The sequence below is a fragment of the Anolis carolinensis genome, chromosome 2 (genome assembly GCF_035594765.1).
Source record: "Anolis carolinensis isolate JA03-04 chromosome 2, rAnoCar3.1.pri, whole genome shotgun sequence".
Classification (NCBI taxonomy): domain Eukaryota; kingdom Metazoa; phylum Chordata; class Lepidosauria; order Squamata; family Dactyloidae; genus Anolis; species Anolis carolinensis.
The window spans coordinates 131,200,798-131,210,773 of record NC_085842.1 but is presented as its reverse complement, the minus strand read 5'-3'; positions in this window follow the sequence as shown (position 1 = coordinate 131,210,773).

Here is a 9,976-nt window from a genome sequence, read left to right as displayed (position 1 = left end):
ACTTGATCTTAAAACCTCCTAGGGTTCCACAAAAGGGTTCTGTGAAAAATCTTTAAAACCTTTTAAAAATCTTTTTAAAAAACCAAAAACATGTCAAAATTCAATGTACCTCTGCTTTAAAAATGAAATTTGGATCTGTGCCACTGAATGACTATTGGGTAGGACGGATAGACATATATACCTGACAGTAACAAGAAAGGCTATCTGAGTAATGTTTCCCTTCATGTCCAGCTATCAATGAGAATTGGACTTTTCAGCTTATACTTACGCCAACAACAAATGTAGGAGTAGGTTGGATGCAACCCCAGATTCTCATATTCAGCTGTCAAACATAAATACCAATTTCAAAACTCTTTTAAGTAGAAAAACAAAACAATTTCATTCATCACTTTAGGGTTTGTTTGTTTTTTGGCCTTTTCTCCCCCCCCCCCCCCAAATGTGTAATAATAAGCCACAATTAAATTACAATTTTGTCGAAGGGAGTTATTGTTATTCTAGTACAGGACTGTACCCCTGGCATTGTCAAAGCATACTCGCAAACCTTCCTTAACGTTTCTCTTGTCATTTTGCAGCACCTTTATTGGGATGTTAAATTCTGTTAAAGAGTGTGTACATTTGGGTGAGAGAAAGAACAAAGAGCATCCCAAAAGTATAAGTAATGATGGGTGTATACAGCCCTTTCTACACTGCTATATAAAATAAAATATGGCAGTGTAGACTCATATAATCTAGTTCAAAGCAGATAATGTGGATTATCTGCTTTAATAATCTGAATTATATGGCAGTGTAGAAGGGACCTTGGATATGCATTCTATTGCAGCTGTATAGCGATCTTTGTACCGTCTTTTGGTGCCTGTATTTCATGTTCATGTGTTTTGACTGTGTTATACACCTGCTTTGAGCTTGAGGAGAGATGGGTAACAAATAACATTTATTGTTGTTATTGTTATTATTACACTATGTAACATGATTTTTGTTCCTGGATTATAAATGTCATTTTCTAATTGTTTCTATCATAAAAACAGTTTAATAAACTGCAAACACTTTGCTTTTGCAGGACATCCTGCTGCACATTTTGCTATAGTTTTTAATGAATATCTCAAAGGCCCCTTCTACACAGCTGAATAAAATCCCATTTTCTGCTTTGAACAGGAATATATGGCAGTGTGGATGCAGATAAACCTATTCAAAGCAGATACTGTCAAGGACAGAACGCCACAAGATTCAAGATAACAGAGTTTATTGGATTACAGAACTCAAAAATGCCCGTAAAATACAAGGGCCAGGCAATATTAGCCTTTAGGAGCAAAAAGGGACAAGGAAAAACGTTCAAAAGATAAACCGGATTAAACCGGAGTTTAATCCGGGTAAAAACAAACTGCTTGCTTCAGCCTGGGGATAAACAAAACAAAAGCCGAGGAACAAAAGATACAAAAGAATGCAACTAATTGGCAGCAGATTCCTCTCTGCTGCCAACACTGTGCTTAGAGTAACTTGCGTCGCTCCCACACACACAGCAGACAGGATTTCCAACACGAACAGATCAGCCAAGGATTGTAGCAGTAGAGTAGACCCAGTTCCTTTCCGTAGATCAAAGCCAGAAGCAGACGTTTGTAGTTTCCAAGTCCAAGAAGGGGGAAGTCAAGCCGTGGTCAGTTCAGTCCGAATTTCAAAGCAGGAGATGGCGTCCGTCAAGAAGACGACGGAAGGTCAAGCTAATAAGAGTAAGCACAGGTTTGCACAAACAAATGCCCACACAATTCCTCCCGCCGTCTGACCCTGAATTCCAAAACAACTTACGTATCAGCACACGAAAACACACCAGTCTTCAGGAAAGCGTCCCACACAGATCCCAAGCGTTCGTCCAGATTACCTTGCCCAACGCAATTTGCAATTGCTCCCAAGCCCCATTTTATGCCAGTTACAAATCCTCATCACTGTCAGCTGTCCTCCTTAACCCGGGCGTTTCCTCATCACTTTCCTCATCAGAGCTGGAACACCTCTAACTACGCCCCACAGCATCTCCAGCTGTGGATCCCGTCCCATCCCTCCAGCTAGACCATGGGTCTAATCCTGAAGGTCCCCATTCATCTTCTATCCCATCATGGCCAGTGGCACCCAATTCCTCCCTCACCCGAGTCCAATCCATCTCATCCTCCTCCGAGCTAACCAGCCCCTCCTCCATTCTCTCCGTAAACCCCTCAAAAGACTCTTCGTCAGATGGTGCTGCAAAAATGTCTCGCAGTCTTTTTCTTTCTCGCTCCTCGAGAGTATCTGACTCTCGAGGAGTCTTACGCCCACGTCTGTCAGTAACAGAGCCATGAGGCTCAATCATAACACTATCCCCTCTCACAAAGGCCTCCTCCCCCGATGGCGGAGAAGTGGCAGTGATACCCTCCGCTATAGCACCACGACGACTGGAGGTATCTAGTTTCAACAGCGAACGATGGAAGACTGGATGGACCTTTAAACTAGACGGTAAACGCAAACGAAACGCAACGGAAGAAATCTTTTTAACGATAGGAAAGGGACCCAAATACTGAGGCGCAAACTTTCCCCCAGCCTGTTTAATATGTTTGGAAGATAACCACACCAAATCCCCTTCTTCCAACTCCTCCCCTGCCTGCCTGTGGCGGTCAGCCTGAGTCTTTTGCGTTGCCTTAGCTTCCAACAGTAAGCGACGGGCAACATCATGCAATGCAGCCATTTCCGAAGAGCGGTACACAGGGTCCGAAGAGACCACATTGGTCGACGGCGCCACACCTCCCCGTGGGTGAAAACCATAAGTTAGCTCAAATGGCGTATGCTGACTAGACGTGTGCACCGCATTGTTGTAAGCGAACTCCGCCACCGGTAACCACTTCACCCAAGCCGTGGGTTGATCTAAACAAAAACAACGCAAATACTGCTCTAAGAGCCCATTAACCCGTTCCGACTGTCCATCCGTTTGCGGATGAAAGGCTGAAGAAACGTTTAACTTAGTCCCTAAGCACTCATGGAAGTGTTTCCAAAAGCGTGACACAAATTGCGGAGCCCTATCCGAAATAATCACTTCGGGTGCTCCGTGCAAACGATAGATGTGCTTAGTAAATAGTAAGGCCAACGTAGGGGCCGCCGGAATGGTTGAACAAGGAATAAAATGAGCCAGTTTGCTAAATAAATCCACCACCACCCAAATACAAGTATAACCCCCAGACTTAGGCAAATCCGAAATAAAATCCATGGAAATGATTTGCCATGGCCTCTCAGGAACAGGTAGAGACGACAACAACCCTCTAGGGCGCCCAACAGGCGTCTTACTCTGCTGGCAAACAGCGCAGCTGTCACAAAAGCGCAGAATGTCTTGCCGCATCTTTGGCCACCAGTAGCTTCTGGTGATAAGCTGTACGGTCTTGAACCTGCCAAAGTGCCCAGCCATGGGTTCGTCATGGTGGGCTCTAATCACCTCCAACCTGAGGGCCCCCACTGGTACGTAGACCTGCCCCCTGCGTACCAATACTCCGTCTTGATCTTGTAGATGCGGCAGAATTGTACGGTTACCTGCTGATAGCAGCATCAGTTGCTCCTGAGTCCACACATCATCCCTCTGAGCCTCAAGGATCTGGTCATGTAACCCGAGCTCATTATCTACAACACATAGAGAGGCAGTAGGCAAGATGGTCTGACATACTACCTGCTCATTGGTCTTAAACTCCGGCTTGCGGGATAAAGCATCGGCCCGCAAGTTTGCCTTCCCCTCCACGAACTGCACCTTGAAGATAAACCTGGAGAAAAACAAAGCCCATCGGATTTGACGCTGGTTTAACTTCTTTGCTGTTTGCAAGTGCTCTAAATTCTTGTGATCAGATCTGACCACGATCTGGTGCCGTGCCCCTTCAAGCCAGTGCCGCCACACCTCAAACGCCACCTTAATCGCCAACAACTCCTTCTCCCATATGGTATAGTTCTGCTCGAAGGGTGTTAGTTGCCGCGAGTAAAATCCACAGGGACGCAAGGTCCCTGAGGAATCCTTCTGAGACAATACAGCCCCCAACGCGTAGCTAGAAGCGTCCGCTTCTACCACGAACGGTTTGTCAACATCAGGATGTGTTAGTATGTTGTCCGATTGAAAACTAGACTTAAGTTGTAAAAACGCATCGTGAGCTTCCCGCCCCCACACAAATGGCTGTTTCTTACGCAGGAGCTGCGTCAAAGGTACCGTGAGCTTTGCAAAATTCGGAATAAACTCCCGGTAGTAATTAGCGAAACCTAAGAACCTTTGTACATCCTTCTTAGTCTTAAGCTCCTGCCATGAGTTGACGGCGTCAACCTTATGTGGGTCCATTTTAAGTTCCCTACCTGACACTACATGACCTAGGAACTCCACTTCAGGCACATGAAAGACGCACTTGGAAGCCTTGGCAAAAAGCCCATTAGCCCGCAGACGGTGCAGAACCTGCTTGACATGTTGACGATGTTCTTTCTCGTCCTTAGAAAAAATCAAGATATCATCCAAATAAATCACTAAAAATTGGTCAATTAGGTCCCTGAACACATCGTTCATGAATCTCTGGAAGACCGCAGGAGCATTGCAAAGTCCGAAAGGCATGACTCGGAACTCGTGGCATCCGAAACACGTGTTAAATGCCGTCTTCCATTCATCACCTTCCCGTATACGGATTAAGTTATATGCCCCCCGCAGGTCAAGCTTGGTAAAGACCTTGGCCCCTTGTACCCTTGATAACAGTTCCGAGATTAAAGGTAGCGGGTACCTATCCCGAATGGTGTATTTGTTTAGGATCCGATAGTCGCAGACCAGCCTAAGTTCCCCAGTCTTTTTGGCTACAAAGAATACTGGTGCCGCAGTTGGAGAGCTAGATGGGCGAATAAACCCCTTGGCTAAATTTTCATCTAGAAACTCCCGCAAAGCTTGCCTTTCCGGTACAGTCAAGGCATACAGCCTTCCTGCTGGCAATTTCGCACCTTCTGCTAGCTTAATGGCGCAATCATATGGCCTGTGCGGTGGTAATTTGTCCGCTTCTCTTTTACAAAATACATCAGAGAACTCCCCATACTCAGCAGGCACTCCCTCCATATCAGATTGAGTAACATTCAGAGTGCAACAATCCTGCCTCTTTAAGGTCAATTTACGTGTCGCCCAATCTACTTGTGGGTTTACTACAGCTAGCCAATCCATCCCCAGAATCACATCATATCTAGGCAAGCTCGTAATATCCCACACAAACGTTCCCGTTACTCCCTGCACTTCCCACATTACTGCTGAGGTTTCATGGTTAACCACCCCAGTCTCCAGCAGTCTCCCATCTGCTCCTTCCACCCACACGTCGCATGCCTTGCGCACTCTAGGAATGCCATGCTTCTTAGCAAACTCAATATCTACATAAGAGACCGTAGCCCCTGAGTCCAGCAGTGCCAAAGTAGAAACAAGTTCCCTTCCCCCAACAGATAATGTAATGGGTACGAAAACATGCTTCCTCCCCTCAGTTGACTGCTTGAGGAGCCCTAGTGCGTTGGACTCACGTCGCACTAGGGCTGGCCTTTTCCCGAAAGCTGAGAAGGTTTCACATTACAGTTTTTGGCAAAATGCCCAGCATTCCCACAGTACAAACACAACCCCAGCTGCCTCCTACGGCTCTTTTCCTCTGTAGACAGCTTTTTAAAGACCCCAAGCTCCATAGGCTCTTCCCCCATCACCACAGGTGCCCTGGTTACATGCATGGGTGGCGCACACATTGCTTTCGAGTGTTTACGAGCCTCGAACCTTGCGTCCAAACGCAGCACCTTAGCTACTAAGGCGTCCCAATTTTCAGCCGGCTCCAAGCGTGCTAATTCATCCTGGAGCATATCACTTAACCCAGCAGTAAATAAAAGCATGAATGCATTTTCCCCCCAATCCAGCTGGTGGCGATACAAGTTAAACTTATTTAAGTAATCCAAAACAGTCCCCTTTCCCTGTTTCAAACGATACAGAGCCCACCCAGCATTCTCCGTGCGGAGAGGATCCCCAAAAGTGTCAGTTAATAACTTTTTGAAATTATTCAAATTGTCCTTGACTGGGTCATTTCCCAAAATTAAATTAGTGGCCCATTGTCCTGCGGGACCGGTCAACAAACTCAAAATAAATGCCACCTTGCTAGTGTCTGTAGGAAAAGCATGAGCACTGAGCTGGGAAAAATAAAGCTCCACTTGTGCCAAAAAGGTTGGCAACTTGCACCTGGTTCCGTCAAAGCGTTCAGGAGTCAAAACATGTCCTTTCACAGCATGAGCTGCTTGACTGACGGTAAAAGCCGTTTGTAATTGCTCAAATTTGGCCCTTAACTCCTCCATCGTCTTCCTGACGGGTTTATTACTGCAATAAACTTTTTATGGGCGTTGGGCAATCTGTCAAGGACAGAACGCCACAAGATTCAAGATAACAGAGTTTATTGTATTACAGAACTCAAAAATGCCCGTAAAATACAAGGGCCAGGCAATATTAGCCTTTAGGAGCAAAAAGGGACAAGGAAAAACGTTCAAAAGATAAACCGGATTAAACCGGAGTTTAATCCGGGTAAAAACAAACTGCTTGCTTCAGCCTGGGGATAAACAAAACAAAAGCCGAGGAACAAAAGATACAAAAGAATGCAACTAATTGGCAGCAGATTCCTCTCTGCTGCCAACACTGTGCTTAGAGTAACTTGCGTCGCTCCCACACACACAGCAGACAGGATTTCCAACACGAACAGATCAGCCAAGGATTGTAGCAGTAGAGTAGACCCAGTTCCTTTCCGTAGATCAAAGCCAGAAGCAGACGTTTGTAGTTTCCAAGTCCAAGAAGGGGGAAGTCAAGCCGTGGTCAGTTCAGTCCGAATTTCAAAGCAGGAGATGGCGTCCGTCAAGAAGACGACGGAAGGTCAAGCTAATAAGAGTAAGCACAGGTTTGCACAAACAAATGCCCACACAATTCCTCCCGCCGTCTGACCCTGAATTCCAAAACAACTTACGTATCAGCACACGAAAACACACCAGTCTTCAGGAAAGCGTCCCACACAGATCCCAAGCGTTCGTCCAGATTACCTTGCCCAACGCAATTTGCAATTGCTCCCAAGCCCCATTTTATGCCAGTTACAAATCCTCATCACTGTCAGCTGTCCTCCTTAACCCGGGCGTTTCCTCATCACTTTCCTCATCAGAGCTGGAACACCTCTGACTACGCCCCACAGCATCTCCAGCTGTGGATCTCGTCCCATCCCTCCAGCTAGACCATGGGTCTAATCCTGAAGGTCCCCATTCATCTTCTATCCCATCATGGCCAGTGGCACCCAATTCCTCCCTCACCCGAGTCCAATCCATCTCATCCTCCTCCGAGCTAATCAGCCCCTCCTCCATTCTCTCCGTAAACCCCTCAAAAGACTCTTCGTCAGATGGTGCTGCAAAAATGTCTCGCAGTCTTTTTCTTTCTCGCTCCTCGAGAGTATCTGACTCTCGAGGAGTCTTACGCCCACGTCTGTCAGTAACAGAGCCATGAGGCTCAATCATAACAGATACTGTGGGATTTTCTGCCTTGATATTCCGAGTTATATGGCTGTGTGGAAAGGCCCATAGTTAAAAGTTAGTAAAGGTAAAGGTTTTCCTGACATTAAGTCTAGTCGTTTCTGACTCTGGGAATTGGTGCTCGTCTCCATTTCTAAGCCAAAGAGCCGGCGTTGTTCATAGACCCCTCCAAGGTCATGTGGCTGGCATGACTGCATGGAGTGCCGTTACCTTCCCGCCGGAGCGGTACCTATTGATCTACTCACATTTGCATGTTTTTGAACTGCTAGGTTGGCAGAAGCTGTGGCTAACAGTGGAAGCTCACCCCGCTTCCCCGGATTCGAACTGGCGACCTTTCAATCAACAAGTTCAGCAGCTTAACCCGCTGTGCCACTGGGGGCTCTAGGGCCCATAAAGTCTCAACCAATTCAACATAGTTTGTGGCAGCAACACAAACAAAGTTTCTGGAGTATAACAACTATTTTCAAAGGAAGTATTGCACCGTTAAACAGGAAATAACACTTTCAAACTAGGAACAGACCCCCCCCCCCCATTTTTGTTATATAGTGTTAATTACTCAGGTAGAAGAGGTCTACATCAATCTATATTTGAAACAAACAAGGTGGCCAATTGAGGGCCCTTCCACACAGACATCTAATCCAGAATATTAAGGCAGAATATCCCACAATATCTTCTTTGAACTGGGTTACCTGAGTCCACACTGCCCTATATCTCAGTTCAAAGCAGATAACGTGGGATTTTATTCAGCTGTGTGGAAGGAGCCTCGATCTCCCCTGGATCGAGACTGAATACTGAAAGATACTGCTGGGAGCTGTAAACGCCTTTCTCTTGGCGGCCACGAGGGTCTGAGGCGCCTGTTGCCGGGAGGAAAGACTTTCGCGGCGCACCGGCAGCTACAGTTTCCATGGCAACGAGGCCTTCGCTGGAGCGACGAATTTTTACGGCAAGGGTAGGGCGATACTTTCCAGAATTAAATCATGTCTCTCTTGTGCAGCCCCTTTCCCACGGGGAAATGTTTCATCGTGTTCGAATAGAGCACAGCACAGAGGAGAAGCCGCGCGTGCCCGGTTCTCCTTGCTTCCAAGGGAGCCACGTGCGCGGCCGAGTCTCGTGAACCGGAGGGAGCCTCTCTTGGGTCCCTTCCGCACAGCTGGATAAAATCCCACATTTTCTGCTTTGAACACTGTGGACTCAGATAACCCAGTTTAAAGCAGATACTGTGAGATTTTCTGCCTTGATATTCTGGGTTATATGGCTGTGTGGAAGGGTTCTCTGTGTGCATGACATGGGAAGAAATCCAATTGACTATAAAGTAGGGCGAGAGGTATATGCTAATGATCCTTGTTTTGTTTGTTATTGTATGATGCAAAAACGTAAGCGCAGTGCCTGTTTTCACCCTCATTTCTGTGCACTGTAGCCAAATGTGTCCTTTGAAACTTTGCTGGCAACACAGCCCTTGCCTTCTTGGCGCTGCCATCAAGTAGTAAATGTGTCAGAGGACATCTGAGGAGGAGACAACTCTTGGAAAGTAGGACCTCAAATGTCACTGAGCTCTTTGCATGATGTAAATGTCACAAATGTCCCATGGCAACAAAATAACACTATCGTGAATGAATATAGAACATGTGGACCTAGGGATGCAGGCTTTATCTCTGAAGAATTTAAAGAAAGATAAATTCAGTTTTTCCTTCATCACTGCATCTGTATAACAGGTGATGTGCCCATGGTGATGTCTCTTGTTGAATTCGAAGAGACCACATGGGCCATCCAGTTCAACCCCCTGCCATGCAGGAAAAGCACAATCAAAATACCCCCGGCAGATGGTCATCCAGCCTCTGCTTTAAAGCCTCCAAAGGAGGAGCCTCCACCACACTCTGTGTCAGAGAGTTCCATTGCTGAACAGCTCTTACAGTCAGGAAGTTCTTCCTAATCTTCCAGTAGAATCTCCTTCCCTGTAATTTGAACCCATTGCTCTGTGTCTGAGGGCCCTTCCATACAGCCATATAACCCAGAATAACAAAGCAGAAAATCCCACAATATCTGCTTTGCTGGGTTATCTATGTCTACACTGCCAAATATTCCAGTTCAGATCAGATAATGTGGGATTTTATTCAGTTGTGGAAGGGGCCCTAGTCTCCAGGACTGCAGAAAACCAGCCTGCTCCCTCTTCCTTATAATAACCTTTCACATATTGATACATGGTGATCACGTCTCCTCTCAACCTTCTCCTTTGTAGACTTATGGCAAACCCACAGCATGTGCTTATTTAACTAACACTTTATTGAAACATTGCTTGTGATCCTATATAAGACTAAACGTTGGAGATTTAGGGTCCTTCCACACAGCTCTATATCCCAGAATATCAAGGCAGAAAATCCCACAATATCTGCTTTGAACTGGGTTATTTGAGTCCACACTCAGATAATGTGGGATTTTCTGCCTT